We start from the raw sequence: 15,861 nt of genomic DNA on the forward strand, positions 1-15,861 counted from the left end.
GGGTGGGAGGTGCCCCCAGCAGGAGCTCCACACTCTGGGGCCTCGAGCCACTGCCCACTGTTCCCGAGGGAGCCAAGAACCAAACCCCCTTGCTTTCTGGAACTTGCCCGTACTCCTGACCCTGTGACCACAGAAGCCCCGTGGAGGCTGGGCCCCGGGTCCCCTGTCCGGCCTGCAGCCAGGCGGTGGAGGCGGATGGGCGCAGGACCAGGCCTCCTCTGGGATGCCCATGGGGTGACCCCAGTGGCTCAGGGTGGAGTTCCCCCACCTGTCTGCAGGTGAGGGCAGGTATGGATAGGAGGTGGCAGTGAGGCAGGGACCAGGGATGGCCTCGCACCCAGGCCCAATCCCTTCCCTTGGCCACACCCCTACCAGGGCCCCCTCCTCCCCCACCCGCATTCCCAGGCCCCTAGCCCTGCTTGGGCTCCCAGGCTCCAAACCAGAAAAACGAGATGAAGAACAAACAAGCAGGCTCAGGCTGCAGCCTCCAGCACGTCCAGCGTCCAGCACAGGCCTGGCCATGGAGTCGGGTCCCGCCCTCCTGGGGCACTGAGGGTCAGGGTGGAGAGGTCGCCTAGGAGATGCAGAGTGCCCCCGAGTCCGCCCCTCCTGCCTCCCCACCCTTCCTGCTGCCCAGGCAGCCTCCCCTGCGCTGGCCCCGCTCGTCTCTCCAGGGGCGGGCTCTTGAGAGCTGCAAAGCTCACTGTCCTGGCCGCAGTGGGCTCCCCAGGAGTGAACTTCTTGTCACTAGGGGTGTGCAAACAGGGCCAGAAGACCGCAGCCGGGGGCTGCAGAAGGGAAGTGCAGGCTGGCAGGTACCACCAGTTTCCCGAGGTCCTTTACAGATGGAGGGTCCCCAGACCCAAAACTCCCTCCTAGAACCCGAGGTTCAGGATTCTGACCTCTGGGACCGTGACATGTCCCATGACGAGTGCAGCGCTGGCTGTGTCACAAATGCCCACTTATTCCAAGGGATCCAGGGGTAGCTGGGTGTCTCCGTCTCATCAGCCTCCACCCCCCTCACCCAGCTCCTGCCCCTCCACGCCCACCTCCTCCGTGGGTCAGGCCAGACCATTGGACCCTGCAGAGGCCCCGGACAGGCCTCCCACCAATGCCTGCCACTCCTGCCCCAAGGGCCTTGCACGGGACTTTAGTCAAGCGAGGGAGAGACTGTGGGTTTGGATTCCAGCAACTGGGCTGACCCCAGAAGAAAACGAGGAAGAATTCATCTCCCCCAGACTGCTTGGTGTGTGCCAGTATACTCCAGATTCTTGGTTTGACAATCTCCTCTCTACAGAAAGGAGTGGGAGGCAAGACTTGTGCTTTAAGGGAACAGTAGAGGGGCCAGCTGGGCAGAGCCACCTCCAAGGGTGGGCGGGTGGGTGTCCAGGACTCGCCCAGCAGGGAGGAATGTGGCGCTGGGCTCAGGATACAGGCCAGGGCAGGGCCTGGGGCCTAGGACTCAGCCTGAGGGGCTGGGGAGGGCAGCCGAGAGGTTGGGGGGAGCACCATGGACTCTGGGCTTGGTCCCTGGCTGAGCCCCACCTGCCACCCTGGGAGCCCTGACCGCAGCGGTGTGGGGCCGGACCTCACCTGTCAGTCTGGAGCAGCTTGAGGCTGGGGCGGGAGGTGAGGTCTGGGGAGGACTCCAGAATCAAGCTCAGAACAGCCTGGAGAAGAAAGGTTTTGGGGGGGTGGGGGTGGCCGAAGAACAAACACAGGGCAGGATGGGGCCTGAGGGTGGAGGGCACAGGGGATCCTGCAGGAGCAAGGGACATAGAGACATTGGACAGGGCCAGACAGTTCTCTGAGCATCCACTCTTAACCCCACGTGGCTGGATGGATGGTCTGTCACCACGTGGGGCCGCAGGCCCAAGGCAGAGGCTGTGGAGGCCAGAAGGTACCCAAGGCAGAGAGGGGCAGGGCAGGGCAGGGCAGGGCCGGGCTGTGCTGGGTGGGCCCAACCTTGCCAAGGACCTGGCAGCACCTCAGACGTGGGGTGGGGGAAAAGGTAGAGGTCGGCCCTGAGCAGGACGGGACGGGCACCCAGCTGTCCTGTGAGGACACGCTGCCCACCCCCCGCCCCTGGGCCTCGCCACCGGACATTCACATGACCCACGTCTGGCTGCCCGCCCAGCCGGCATCCCTGCCAATCATGCTGACCTTCCTCCCACCAGCACCTGCTGGGGACTGACAGAGGTCTCTATTCCCGGCCAGGCGCCTGCTCAGGTTATATTTAGGCCATGGGTCGGGGGGGCGGTGGGCACCGGGCTACTGACCCCCTCCTGGGGCCCAGAGCAGGGTAGCTGGGCTGGGCTGCCTGCCCGGGCCCAGCCTGGTGTCTCGGGCTGAGCTCTGAGGAGCAGGTTGCTGCCTGCGAGCCCTCTGTCCATAGCTGGGAACAGTCTGGGGCCACGGGCTCTGCCATGTTTCCTGTGGGAGCTCCCGGCTGTGGGAGAGTAAGGCTGGCGGTGCTGGAAACTCAGGGAGTCCAGCCTCAGGGGGGGTGGGCAGGAGCTCCAGGTCAGGGGTGGGAGAGGCCCAGCTGGCCTTTTAGTTCCAGAGGCTCTGATGTCCATGAGGTCATTCCCTCCTGGAACCTCCCAGGGCCCTGCCTGAGGGGACGCCTAGCCCCAGGCCCTTCCTGCCGCCCGGACTGAGCCCTCTTCCCTCCTGCTGCCCGGCAGGATGTTCCCAGGGAGGAAATGGCCCCTAGGAGGCCACCCCATCCCTGCTGGAGCCCAGGGCCACTTCCTGCCCCATGTGGGCCTTGGTCCTGCCCCCAATTCTGCCAGCCCAGGCCAGACCCAGACTTCCTGCCCCCAGCAGCGTGGAGGGGCAGGGCCATCCCAGCTTCACCCGGCCCAGTAGGGACGAGCCAGACTCCCCGGACCCAAGGGCCTGAGAGCCTCTACCTGGGACTGCAGCACCCTGCCCACAGACCCCCCCCCATCAGACACCCCAGCTCTGGCATTACCTGCTGCCCCCACAGCCCACCTCCACGGGGGACTGTGACCTCAGCAGTCCCTGGCCCAGCCCTGAAGCTGACAGCTGCTTTAGAGCATCTCCCCAGCCATGGCAGAGGTGGGCCCATCTGGCACCACAGGGCTGGCCTTGAACCAGCGGGCTTGCCTGGATCTGAAGGGTCCTATGGCAGAGGTCACGACCCTGCTCCGTGGTCAGCCTCATCTCCAGGGGAGGCCCCTCCTTGGCCCAGCCCTCCCTCTCCGCCCAGGCCCCTCACACCCCACTCGAAGGGGTTTCCTGCCCCTGCTGACTCCAGATCAGGGCAAGTTGCCGGCGACCCCGCTCCACCCTCCGCCCCAGGAAACACACAGCTGGGGGCTGTGGGGCTTCGGGGCCGGGTTGAAGGAATCGAGGGCAGGGCTGGGGGCTCTGGAGGGAAATGGGCGGCCCCAGCCCAGCCCGCTCTGAGGTTCAGGAAGTGGGGGTCTCAGAAGCTTCCTCTTGGCCAGACGTGCTCCCGGTAGGGCTGGGCAGCTGGGGGGTCAGAGGCCTGGCCCCAGCTGCCCCTTCCTCTCTAGCCGGCCACCAGCTGGGTGGCCTGTGCTGCTGCAGGCCTTGGGCTGGTAGCTGAGTGTCCCTCGGGCCCTGCAGGTGGCCGGCAGTCAGTGCCAGAAGGTCTCTGGGCCGCCCAGGCTGGAGGCATGTCAGCGTGGCCTCTGTGAGTCCGTCGGCACACCCAGCCCTGCCTGGCAGGAGTCGCCATCAGATGGGTGTGGCAGGAGTGCCCAGCAGGGCCCACCCCAGCCCCGGCCTGTGTTCCCTCCTGCCGGAACTCCCCCGAGCCTTGGTTTGCCCATCTGTACAACGAGGTGACAATCCCTGCCCGGACGCAGACAGAGAGGGTGCTAGTAGAGGCTGGAGCCCGGACCACCGGGGTAGAAGACCTCGGGCTCTCTGGGGCAGTGCCTGGGTCCCAGCCCTGTCACACCCCTGAGACCCGGGGCCCACTGCCCGCCTCCCCACCACCCCGGTGTGCCTGCCACACCTGCCCTGAGTGGGCTTCCCGCGCCGGCACCAGGCCCCACGCCTGCCCCCTGGCACACACAGGGGCTGATAGAGGCTTCGGAGGAGCCCAGTCCGGCCAGGCCCTGAGTGCAGATGACTGAGGTGGGAGCTCTAGCCCTCTGGGAGACAGGTGGGCACCTCGGAGGGGCCGGGGAGGACCCCACCCTCAGATACGTTGGCTCGTGCCCCACCCACAATGGGGGCCCGCGTCGGTGGGGAGACCGAGGCGGGGGGAATGATTGGCCTGGGAGGGTCTCAGGGTGGGATGAGGCCAGCACCGCAGCTCATGAGTGTGCATCTGTGGCTGTGTCCTAGGCCTCACTGGCCCCCACCCCTGGCCCACACATGATGGGCGGTCGTCCGTCAGCAAGGCCAGCCCCTCTGGCCATCCATCACCAGCCGTGGCCACGGGAGGAACGGCCTGTTTGTTTTGCCAGCTCCGTGTTGCTCCCTGGGGCGTGAGCCGGAGGAAATGGCTATTTCTGCCTGGGCGGGCGGTGGACAGCAGAGGTGCGGAGGCCACCAAGGGCGGGGTCAGGCTGGGCTGTGGTAGGACCCCTGGCCAGGCAGGGCCCCTCATAGGTGCCCGAGGCCTTGCCCTGCCCTGTGCCTCAGTCTCCCTCTGGCACCAGGGCGAGTGACACTGGGATTTTCTGACCGTTCCCATAGCAGCTGTCTCCAGCCAGGTCACTCACCCCTGCCCTTGCCACTGGGTGGGGTAGGCTCAGGTGTCAGCTGCCACCAGGTTGGGGGGTCCCTTTGCCAGAAATCCAAGATACTTGATGCTGGATGTCCACACTGGCTGCCGGGAGCTGCTCTGGGGCTGGGTTCAGGCCGTACACCGACTGGTGGGGTGGGGGTGGGGCTGCCAGGAGGTCTGGAAAGTTCTAGGCACCTATTTGGAGATGTCCAGCCTCAAGATCAGAGCCAGGGACACATTAAAAGAGACAGCACATGTAGAATGGAGGAAGTGACATGCCGTACCAAGAGGGCAGCGTCCAGACCCCAGGGCAGCATCCTCAGCAGCTACAGAGTGACCACCCCTGCCTGGTGAAGTGTATTCATACAGACAACACAGTGGCATGGTGCTCAGCGCCCCAGTCAGCCATCTCTTCTCACAACAACCCCCAAGGCTCCGGCAGCCGAGCTGGGACGTGTCTTTCCCCGGTGCAGCCTCGGACCTCTGCCCTTATCCACGATGTATAACACGGTCACCCCTCACTGCCCGGCCCTGGGCTCCCACTGGACCTGTGGATGAGGGAAGCAGGCTCGAAAGGCCACAGTGTCAGAGCCACGCGGTGTGGGGCCCGGCTTCCAGGACAGGTGTCTCGCGAAGAACAGGCTCATGCTGTATCTGGAGGGCTTCGTTTGGGAAGCAATGCTAGAGGCCAAAAGCTGGAGTCAGGAAAATGCCCTCCAGACCCCATCCCCTCAGCCTTCCTCCAAGGCAGCCCTGACAACCAGACACATCTCCATCTGGGAGCAGCAGTCTCCTTCCAGAGCGTTCCTCCCTTACACCTGGCGGCTCCCTCTGCCCAGGCAGCCTGCACATGTCTGCAGGGCATCACTGTCTCCTGTCTCCCCTGAAGTAAGGCGCTGGCTGGTCTTAGCGGATGTTAGGAAAGAATCTGCAAAAATTCCCTCCAAGGTGAGCGTGACTAATAGCATCCTGTCCTGAGCGCACAGGGAGGGTAGAGGCGCCCAGGAGAAGCCACGTCCGAGGCCACGTGAGGGGACTCTGGGTGCTGAGTTGCAGGGTTCTGGGAAGAGGAAGGCTCAGCAGCCAGGCCCACCTTCCCCACCAGCACAGGGTGACTCCTGGGTCCCAGCCCAGGTCCAGCGCACAAGGGCTGGCTTAGCCCCACTTGTGCGTCACCTCCGTGTCTGGTCTCACTGCCCCCCATGCCCGGCCTGGATGGGAACAGTAACATGACCAGCACATGCCACCCCCCTACCCCCCAGGCTGAAGGACCAGGCGGAGCAGCAAAGCAGAGCACAGGGCCCAGGAGGCACAAGGGGGGCAGTCCCGAGACGGCGTGTTTGTCGGTGGGGGCAGAACCAGGGCACTGTGCCAGGAAGGAGGGGACACGTGTCCGGGACCTGGGCAGGCAGGCGCTCTACAGAGGGGTCGGCCACGGAAGTCCGGTGCCCCTGCGCCATGCTGGCTTTGTCGGGGCTGCCTCGGTTTCTCCAGTGGGCACCTCGGAGGCTCCCACTGGCCCCAGTCTCAGTCAGGCCTGAGACAGCCCGGCGCCCACCTACACACCGCCCAGCATGGGGCGGCCAGTGCGTCGGGTTCTGGCAAACACCCTGGCGGGAGGGGCTGGGTTGGCTTTGGGGCACCAGTGAAAGCTCACATCCTTCTGTCTGTCTGCCCAGCACAGCTGATGCCAAGTCCCCACTTAGCAGGACGGGGCCTCCCTCCTGCCCCATAGCATGGGGCCAAGGCCAATCTCACCCACCCCTCTTGGCCTCAGTTTCCCCATCTGGGAGGCCCCTCCCCTCTGCCCTGGTCCCCGGGTTGCCCACCACTGGCACCACCTTGGGGCCCCGACAGCTTAGTGGGTGCAGGGAGCCCAAGAGGGGGCTTCAGCAGAGGCAAGATTGACCCAGCCCCTGCCCTGCCAGGGAAGACAGCGGGAAGGGCCAGGCCACCCCTACATGGATGAAAGCGGGGCCCTCTTGGCCACGTGGGCAGAAGGGGTCGGGTGGGGGGGCTTCGGTGTCAGAACCAGCTCCGAGCAAGTCCAGGCCAGGGACTGGCCGGGACTGACTGGGGGAGTGGGCCCGCGGGCAGGGGCCTCAGGGCTGCCAGGCTGCCCCCTCCCCGCAGCTGTCTCCTGCTCCTCAGGCTCCCACCTCCCCCGCCGGCAGGGACTCCTATTTCACTGAGGAGATTAAGACCACCTGGCGAGAGCCCCCTCCGGCCCCTCCCCTCGCCCCAGCCCTGCCTCCCAGCCAGTCGGCCCCTTGAGGTGCCCTCCTGCCCCCCTCCCCACCCCCATATTCCCACACGGCTTCGCTGCCCGCCTCTGTGCCTGGGATCGCCCCGGCGCATCGACGCTCTGAGCCCTGAGCCCTCCAGTCCTCACCCATTGGGCTCCATCAGCCCTGCCTGGTGGCCCCGACGCCACCGCTGTCCCCACAGCGATCCCTGTCCTGCCTGCCAGGCCCGGGGTCCTTTCTGCTCAGCCTGTGCTGCAGCCTCTGGCAGTCCTCGAAAAGTCTCGAGAGGGACCCAGGCCAGCCCCGCGCTTCAGGACGACAGCCTCTGAGCCTGGGCCCCGGGGGCTCAGGCGTGGGCCCTGTCCAGCCTGCCATGGGCAGCCGGCTGGGCCTGACGCTGCCTCAGACAGACAGGAGGAATCTCAGCTCCTAAAACCGCAACTCTGAGCGTGCCTGTTTGTTTGCTTTTGAGAAATTCCAACCTGGTTCAGCAGAGCCGCGGAGGAGGGAAGGGATTTGTCTGGCTGGGGCGGGGCTGTGTTCGAGGACACGGGAAACAGAGGCCAATGTGGACACCTGGGCTGGGCGGGGAAGCCAGGCAGAGCGGGCCCAGCTGGACTTTCTGGGGGCACGGCCAGCATCCCCCCTCCCTGAACCCCCGCCAGGTCCCAAGGCCCCACAGGAGCACAGAGACAACAGCTGCCCTACCCACAGTCCTGGGGGACCAGCTGGGCTGGGGGGCGGCCCAAGGAGACTGGGGCAACAGTGCCATCGGCTGAGGAGCCACGTTCAGGAGCTGACGGGAGTTCACTTAATCCACGCTGTGGGGCTTCCAGCTCTCTCCCCATTTCTCAGACAGAAACATTGAGGCTTGGGGAGGACACAGAGCATGGCAGGGTGAGGCTTACGCCTAGCCCAGCTTGTGATGTCTGGGCCACACCATCTGCCCTGGCTCTGCCTGCTCTGAAGGGCCCATCTCCTCCAAAACGTCGTCCCCACCTTCTTCCCAGCAGCTCCTCCCCTGGAAGGGGAGTCCAGACAGAGCTGCTGGAGAGGGACCTGGCTGCCTCCCCTGGTCTCCCCAGGCCTCGGCCTCCTATCTGCCCACAGGGTCCTGGAGGTGGGCCTGCCGAGGGCGGTGGGCAGAGGCTCTGGACACCAGGTCGGTGGTTCTGGGCTAATGGGATGACCCAGCAGCCCTGGGGGCTCCGCCAGGGAGCAGAGGGGACAGAGAGGGGCTCGGGCACGGAGCCAATCCTCCACTGCCTCAGACCAACTTCTACCCGGAGCTTCTCCAAAGAGAAAGCTGGGCTGTCACAACGAAAACGTGGACAACTTGAATTTAAATTGCTAACTGAATCAAGCATTTAATGGAAATTCCAAGTCTGATATATTCAGTTATTATAACTGCTGTATCGTGAAAAGGAGACACGATACATCCTTTGATTGTGGGGAGCTTGCCCTGGCAAGGCCCCATTAACAAAGGTGCGGGAGTCCCCAGCTTGGCGGTCATTGCTCATGCCTCTGGCCCTGCCCCCGTGTCTTCCTTCCCAGAGCTTCCTTGCTCATCTTACCCACCAAGACCGACTCAGGGCTGGGGCCTAAGCATGGAGACTGACCTTCCAGGGGATCTACCCAGAAGGGTCCCCACTGAGTGAACTGTTATGGCAGACTCTTCCTGTCCCCAACGTCCAGGGCATCGTCCTGGCCATCGGACCTTCCCCCAGGGGCATCATTTGAGGGTGTCACTTTCAGGAAATAATCCCGCAAGAGCAGCCTGAAACATTTTGATCTTCATTGTGCAGTGCCCAAGGCTCCATATGGACCTCGTCCAAGCCAAGTAAGGCTGAGGACCACCTGAGTTACTGAGGTGAGAGTCCTCGACATTGATGACTTGCTACAGGGGTCACTGTAGGGGATGCACATGCATGCGCATGCGTATCTGTGTATGTGTTCTGCACGTGCCTGTATGTGCACTCTGGCCCATGGTGTGTGCATGTGTACGTGTGTATGGTGTGCTGCACAAGTGTGTGCGCACGCGCGTCTGTGGGTACGTTCACGTATGTGTGTGGTGTGTGCACGCATGTACACTCGTGCCCTTGCTCACAGTTGTGTGTGTACCCAGTCAGTGTCCCCTGCCGGCCAGAGGAACCTGAGAAGAGTGTCTGCAGGTGTCCAGCTTCTGGCCTCTCACCCTCAGCCAACACACCCAGGGGCTTTGAGGGCCTATCCCTTTCCCTGGAGAGTGTGGCTCCCCCTGTCCTGACCACAGATGGAAGCTGTGGGCGGCCTAAATCTAGGTCACCTGGGTCTCTGAGCCCCACCTCTGCCTGACAGCACCTGGGGTGGAGGGGCCAGTGTGGCCAGTAGATGGACAGACAGATGGACAGCTGGCTCCCCATGTGGCTGGGTCCTCCCACCAAGTGGGCAGCTAAATCAACAGGCTGAGAAATTGGAGAGGGCCCCAGGGCCAGGCTGTGTGTTGGGCCGTCTGTTTGTTTGTTCTAGAGCTGTGGGAACTTCCAGCCTGCAGGGGGCCCTGGTGCCCTGCAGGGGCAGGGGGTGCTATCACCCAGGCCCGACCGACAGCCCCATCTGGTCCGGCCATCCCCTCACAGTCTCCCCCCATCTGTCCTCCTGGGCACTGGGCCCAGAAGACAGCACCCTCAGTGAGGGGAGTACAGCCAGGCCTGGGGCGGATGGGAGGCTGCACCCAGCTGCGCATGACTGTGCAGACCCTGGCCCATCCCTCTCGGTTCTGAGGGGCTGGTGTCACAGCAGTATGTGCCTCTGTGCTGCTTTCTCTGTCACCCCTCAGGTGACACCCTCCAGTGTCCGTGTCTGCCCCCTCAGTTGCCCTTTGTTCAATCTGCAGTCATCGGCCCCCCGGGGTCCAGGCCTTGGATCAGGAGGCAGGTGGCACTGGGGACCAGGAAGAGTCCCAGGTGATGCCACAGAAGGGGAGAGGGCGCCAGCCCCTTCCCTGGGCATGGCTCAGCTCACCCACCCAGCGTCATCTCCAAGCCACCAAAGAGCACACGCCAGGCTGTTTCTGGTCCCCAGCCTTTGCCAAGAACTCCATGGGTTCTGCCTGGTGCCTCCTCACAGTCCTCAGTCCCCCTCACATGAACCCCACTATGCACCCAGGGCTCAGGGCCCAGCACAGGGTTCCCCACCAGAGTTTGGGGTAAGAGCCCACCACCAAGGAAGAGGCCTGGGTGGGCTCGCAGGGACTTGTGCTTCAGTTGGGGGCACCCCGAGGGAAGGGCCTGGGAGCAGTTAGGGGGCCAACAGAGCCACTGCTAGTCCAGGTGCACGGAGCCCCCAGGCTGGGGAGAGGGAGTCGCCTCCTTCAACCTGCAGGCGGTGTCACAAGGGACCAGGCCAGCGGGGTGGGGGCAGGGAAACCGCCCCTGCCCGCGATGGATGCGGCCTCACTACCAGCTCCCACAGGCCCTGGTCCCAGCCCAGCACCGCCCCCCAACCCCCCGCACCGCCCAAGGGTCTGCAAACCCACGGTAGGTCGTGCAGACCGCGCTGGAGCCAGTGGGGCCACGAGCTGGGCGCGAAAGAGCCACCGGCGCGGACAGCGCCTGTTCCTCCCCGCCTCATGGGTGGAGCCCATGAGTCCTCTTTGGCTCCCCAGCCAGGGGCCAGGGGAGGGAGGCCACCCCACAGCGGCCCCACCCGCCCACCTCGGGGGCTCAGGGTCGCTGCCCATTTACACCCACGCGGGCCACCCAGAAAGCCGCGTTCGTTGGCGTTGCGGGCCAAGCGCTTTCGTTGGATGGAGGCAGATGAGACGCACCCAGGGGCCGAGGTCCTGCGCGAGGCGCCCACTGTGGGCGGGGAGCGGAGAGGAGGAATGGAGCTGCGAAGGGAGAATGAAGCTGCCCTGTGCACCCACCTCTCCCGGCTCCAGCGAAGTTCGCCCCCTCACACCTCCCGCCAAGGCTTGGCCCCCGGAGGCCCAGCCGCCCGGGCCGCGGGGCCGGGGAGGAGCGGCTGCTGGCGGCTGAAAGGCAGGGCGCAGGCCGCTCCCGGTGTGGGGCCTGCCTGCGAGAGCACCGAGGCCCGTCTAGGCAGGCCCTGGAGGCAGTTCCCGGTGAATCAATCCTGAAACGAATGAACCGGGTCAAGAAAAGCCCAGCCCCTCTCTTTCTGAACCCCGGGGTGGGGGAGATGGCTCTGCCCCGCTCGGTGCTCTAGTTCCCGGGGGATAGGGTCCCCAGTGCTCCGCACACTCACATCCTCCAGCCGCCCGCTCAGATCCATCTGTGCGCGTCTGTGCCCCAGGTAGCGGGAGACCCAGGCTGGGGGAGCGGGTGGTGCCCCACCTTGTCTCGCGGAGCACCTGAGCACAACAATCGGTGGGCTTGGCACCCACCGGAGATGCACAAGAGCGCGAAGGTCCTTCCAAGGGTGGGAACAGAGAGGCCCAGAGTGAATTCTGAGCGCTGGGCATGGCGCTGTCGAAGTGCCTTTATGGTGGCGGGAGAGTGAGGAGTGGGGTCCCCCCCAAAGCTGTGAGGGCTCCAGTCTTGAGGGCTGCCCTGAGGAAGCCACGTGCGCTCCGGGGAGGCGGAGCTGGGTGCAGCAGTGCAGCCAGACTCTCCAGGGGCCTCCTTCTGCGCGCTGGGGAGAAAACCTCCGAAACAGCGCTTGCTTCAGGCAAAACTCTGAAGATGCTGGGGCGGGGGATGAGTGAGCCTCCGAACGCAAGGTGCCAGGGGAAGCTCTGGGATGCATCCCAGTGCCCACGTGGGACTCAGCACGGGGCCCGCAGAGAGAAGCAAAGGCTGCAGCCCGGTCTTCACCCAGGACGGGCGGCTGCCTCGGCTCCATCCCGTCCCTGCCGCCTCCTCTCCTCAGCTAGACTTCTAGTCCCCGTACCTCGCGGAGGCCGGTCAAAGCCGAGCCTCGGTTTTAGGGCCCGTAAAGTGGTCTCATCCTAGTTCCCCCTTCGCTGCCAAGCGGCACAGCGAAATGCGGGTCTTGTCTTCAGCCCATGTCCCAGGCGGAGGGGCACGCCGCGCCCTAAGGAGGCAGAGCCCGAGCAGCGCACGACCCCCGGCAGTGCCCAGCCCTTCCGGCCCGCGCGGGCCGGCGCCCAGCCGGGCCTCCTACCTCACACTCCCGGAGGTGCGGCCGGCAGGGGGAGTGAGGCGGAAGGGAGCCGCGGCCGCTCCAGGTGAGGGATGAGGACTTCCCGCAGGCGGCGGCGCGCGTGGACGCGGTGTGCGGGACGTCGCGGGACCAGAGGGCGCGAGCTCCGTCTGGGCGGCGGGGGCACTGTGGGTGAGGCGGCGGCGGGTGGTGAGGAGAGCGGCGGATCGGCGCCGGGAGGGACGGAGGGAGGGTCCGAGGAGCTCACCCCGGAGGCTCGGGAGGCGGCGACTCCGCAGCGTTCGGGCCCCTTTGGGCCCCTGCAGTTGGATTCCAGCAGGGACCGGTCGTTGACAGAGGGGTTCGGGGTCTGCAATTGCTCGGGTGAGTAGCTGCAGCCGGGGAAGCAGGGTTGCCAGTCCCAGGCGGAGCGGCGTGGGGGTGCCCTGACCTTCTCCAACGCTCTCTCGACCAGAATTGGCCCACTGGCCCACGCCACAGCGTCCTTTCTGCTCCCGCGCTTTTCCCCACCTAGCCTGGCCTCCCAGATCCCAGCTCAGGCATGAAGGGGTTAATGAGGGGCTGGGAGGACCCCATCTCCTGTCTACCACCTCAGACTCCGAGGGCCAGGGACCTCAGGACAGTGCCCCAGGAGGCTGACCCTGCGACTCCAGAAGCCCCAGGGTTTTTCACTTTCATTTCTCCTTTCTCAACATTGGTGTCTGCCTCAGACTGGGCACCTGCCCACTGTCTTCAGGTGTTCGCCCAGGTATACAAGGAAGGCTCCCCAGGTGCACAGGACACAACCACAGGCACCCACACATGCCAGGACAGCACACATCCCAGATGGCATACAACCACACGCACCCCACGCACCCACCTGCAGGTTGGATGCAGACCACCAGCAAGAGGTACCCATGGTGACCACCCTGCACGCCTCTCTAGGTGCAGACCCTCAGCACAGGCTCCCCTCCTGTAGCACCACCACGACCTGCCCCCACCAACTCCCCTGCCAGCTGGGCTCTCCCTCCACCAGGAGCATCTCCGCCTGGGGTCCTGGAGGCCTGAGGCTGGCCCTGCTCAGAGAGGAGGGACAGGGACCTCAAGCCTGGCTGCTCTCAGCATCACACCACTCCCTGGACCTGCTCCTGGGCCCCACAGATCACTGTCACTGTCACAGCCCCACACGGCCACTCAGGGTGGGGGGCACACCCTGGCAACAGCTTCCCTTTTCTGGCATGGTCCACAAAGCTGCAGCCACAGCCTAGGGGGTGGGGCGGGGCTCACTGTACTTGAGGTCACACGCACCCACCCCCGTCACACAGCAGGGTCCACATGCTCACCGACTTGACTCCAGCCTTGTATCTTTCCTGGACCTCAGGCCCGGGAGCCAGGCGTTTCCCGCTGGAGCCCACTCCCAGGTCCCCAGTTTCTGGGCCTTCCTGCCTCAGAGCCAGCATCCCCTCCAGCCTGGGATCTGAGGCCCTGGGACTGTAAAAACCCTGAGAGAGGCTGCTGCCTCCCACCCCCATCCAGGCAAGCGCAGGCAAAGCAACAGAGGCCTTGGAAATGGAGGCCTGACTGCCAGAGCCTCAGTGCAGGGCCAGAGAGGATCCTGGGAGCAGGGAGGTCTGGCGCCCTGCTGCGGATATTCTGGACTGGAAGGCCATGGATGCCCTGAACTGGGCAGAGAGGCCTCAGATGCAGTAGGTGCGCGGAAGTGCAGGCCAAGTCAGGTCTTAGCGTCCGGGATGCCTGGGCCTGAAGGCCCAACTGGGCAGCAGGGCCTTCCCAGGCGGGCAGGCTGGCTGTGGGGTGGGTGGTGAGCGAGGGGCAGCATACGACCCGGCCGGCGGCCTGAATTCCTCCGACGTGTCCTCGGCTCCCTCGGCCAGTCCAGGCCCCGCCCCCGGCCCTCCCTGCACCCGGCCGGTGCGCGGGGAGGTTGGAGGAGCGGGCACTGCCCACCCTCCGGATGTATAAGCGTCCTGGCCAGAGGCGGGCGGTGCGCGCGGGTGCGCGTGACGCTCGGGCTCCCGGGCTGCTTGGCCTGGGCGGCGTCCCTCTGCTCAGGGTCCCCAGCCACGACAGTGAGCTGACCGAAGAGGGCTGGGGGCCGCTTGCTGGGCTGGGTCCTGTCCCTGAGCACCGAGGAAAGGACGACGCCGTGGCCCTGGGGCTGTCCGCCTGTGGCCAGTGCCGGAGCCCGGACTGCCCTCTCCTCACCCAGGTGCAGGGGCAGCCGGGGAAGAGGAGGCGGGAGGAGCCGAGGGCAGGGGCAGGGCCGGTGCCCCACTGCTATGGGCTGGGGCTGGGCGCTCCCAGCGTCCCCACCTCCCCTTGGGGGCTGGGGAAGCTGATGGCTTCGCTGTACAGAGGGAACCCAGGCCTCGGGGAGCAGCAGGATGTCCAAGGGGTGCTGGTCATGGAGGCCCCTGGAAGCAGAGGCAACGGACCCGGACCTTGAAAAGCAGGAGGGCCCACACCCCCAGGGCTCCCAACCCATCAGGGCCCCTCGGCTGCCACCGGCCCAGAGTGGGGGGCTGTGACGCCATAATCCCCTGGGCCCAGGGCCGGCGGCTGTGAGTGGCACCGCAGGCCCCCGCCCCCGGGGCCCGAGGGCTGGGCTGGCCTCGGTGGGGCCGGGTGCACGCAGTCGGAGGCGGCGCCGGTCAGGCCGCCAGGCGCCTATGGACGCACGGAGCCCGCTGTCTCCCCGGGCCAGCGCGTTCAGCATTGCCTCTCTGGTTGCAGCAGAGGCCGCAGAGCACACCGCTCGCCTGGGCCCCGGGTTCTCCGACCGGGTGAAGCTTCGCAGGCTGCTGGGATCCCCGGCAGGGATGCACTTCAGCACCGTCACCAGGGACATGGAAGGTGAGCCTCCTGCTGCGTCTACACGGACCCGCCCGCCAGATCCCCTGCCCCCGCTGCCATGGGGCCCAAGCAAAGAGGGTTGGCAGGATCCGGGCAAAGAGCGGGTGGAGGGAGCTCTGGCGGGGTGAGTTCCAGGCTTCTAGCTTGGACTCTAGGGTGGAGAGGAAGGGGAGCATCCTGCCCAAATTCTGTGCCCCCGTCCAGCCTGGGGACCCTCCAGCCTGGGGGCCCCGCTGCAGAGACCCGCACGCAGCTAGACACAGGAGCAGAAGAGGGCGAAGGGAGGCTGGGAGGACAGGAAAGAAGGACCAGAGAAAGGCGGTGGCAGAGGGGTCGTGAGCTCAGAGAGGCGGGAGGAAAGGAGAGGAGCGTGAGATTGTCAGGGGACACGGAAAAGGGGGGGAGGGCAGCGGGAGAAAAAGAAATTGAGAAAAGGAGAGAAAACAGAAAACCGAAAAGAAGAAAGATGAAAAGGAAATGAAGAGGGCAAGAACGAAAGAGAAGAAAGTGGAGGAAAATTTACGAAAGAAAGTTGAGTCATAAAAAAAGAAAAAGAAAGAGTTCAGTTTTTATTCAAAAAAAAAAAAGAGTTAAAAGCCATGAATAACAGAGACGCACGCAGAAAGGAGGGGGACAGGCAGACTGAAAAGAAAGACAAAGCGCTGAGGGGCTAGCAGGAAAAAGAGGAAGAGGCAGAAAATAAAACAGAAATAAGGAGACGCGAGAGAGATAGTGGAAGGAGGAAAGAGGATGCGGAGGGGAGACTTGAACGAGGAAGACAAAGGTAAGGAAATAACAAATTGCAAAGAGCCCGGAGAGAGAAGTGCAACGCGGGAGGGCGGCAGAGCGAGGGGCGGCCGGCGGGCGCTCGCTCCGGGGAGCCGGTCCGGGCGGTCGGGGGGC

The sequence above is a fragment of the Balaenoptera ricei genome, chromosome 14, assembly GCF_028023285.1.
Source record: "Balaenoptera ricei isolate mBalRic1 chromosome 14, mBalRic1.hap2, whole genome shotgun sequence".
NCBI classification, from domain to species: domain Eukaryota; kingdom Metazoa; phylum Chordata; class Mammalia; order Artiodactyla; family Balaenopteridae; genus Balaenoptera; species Balaenoptera ricei.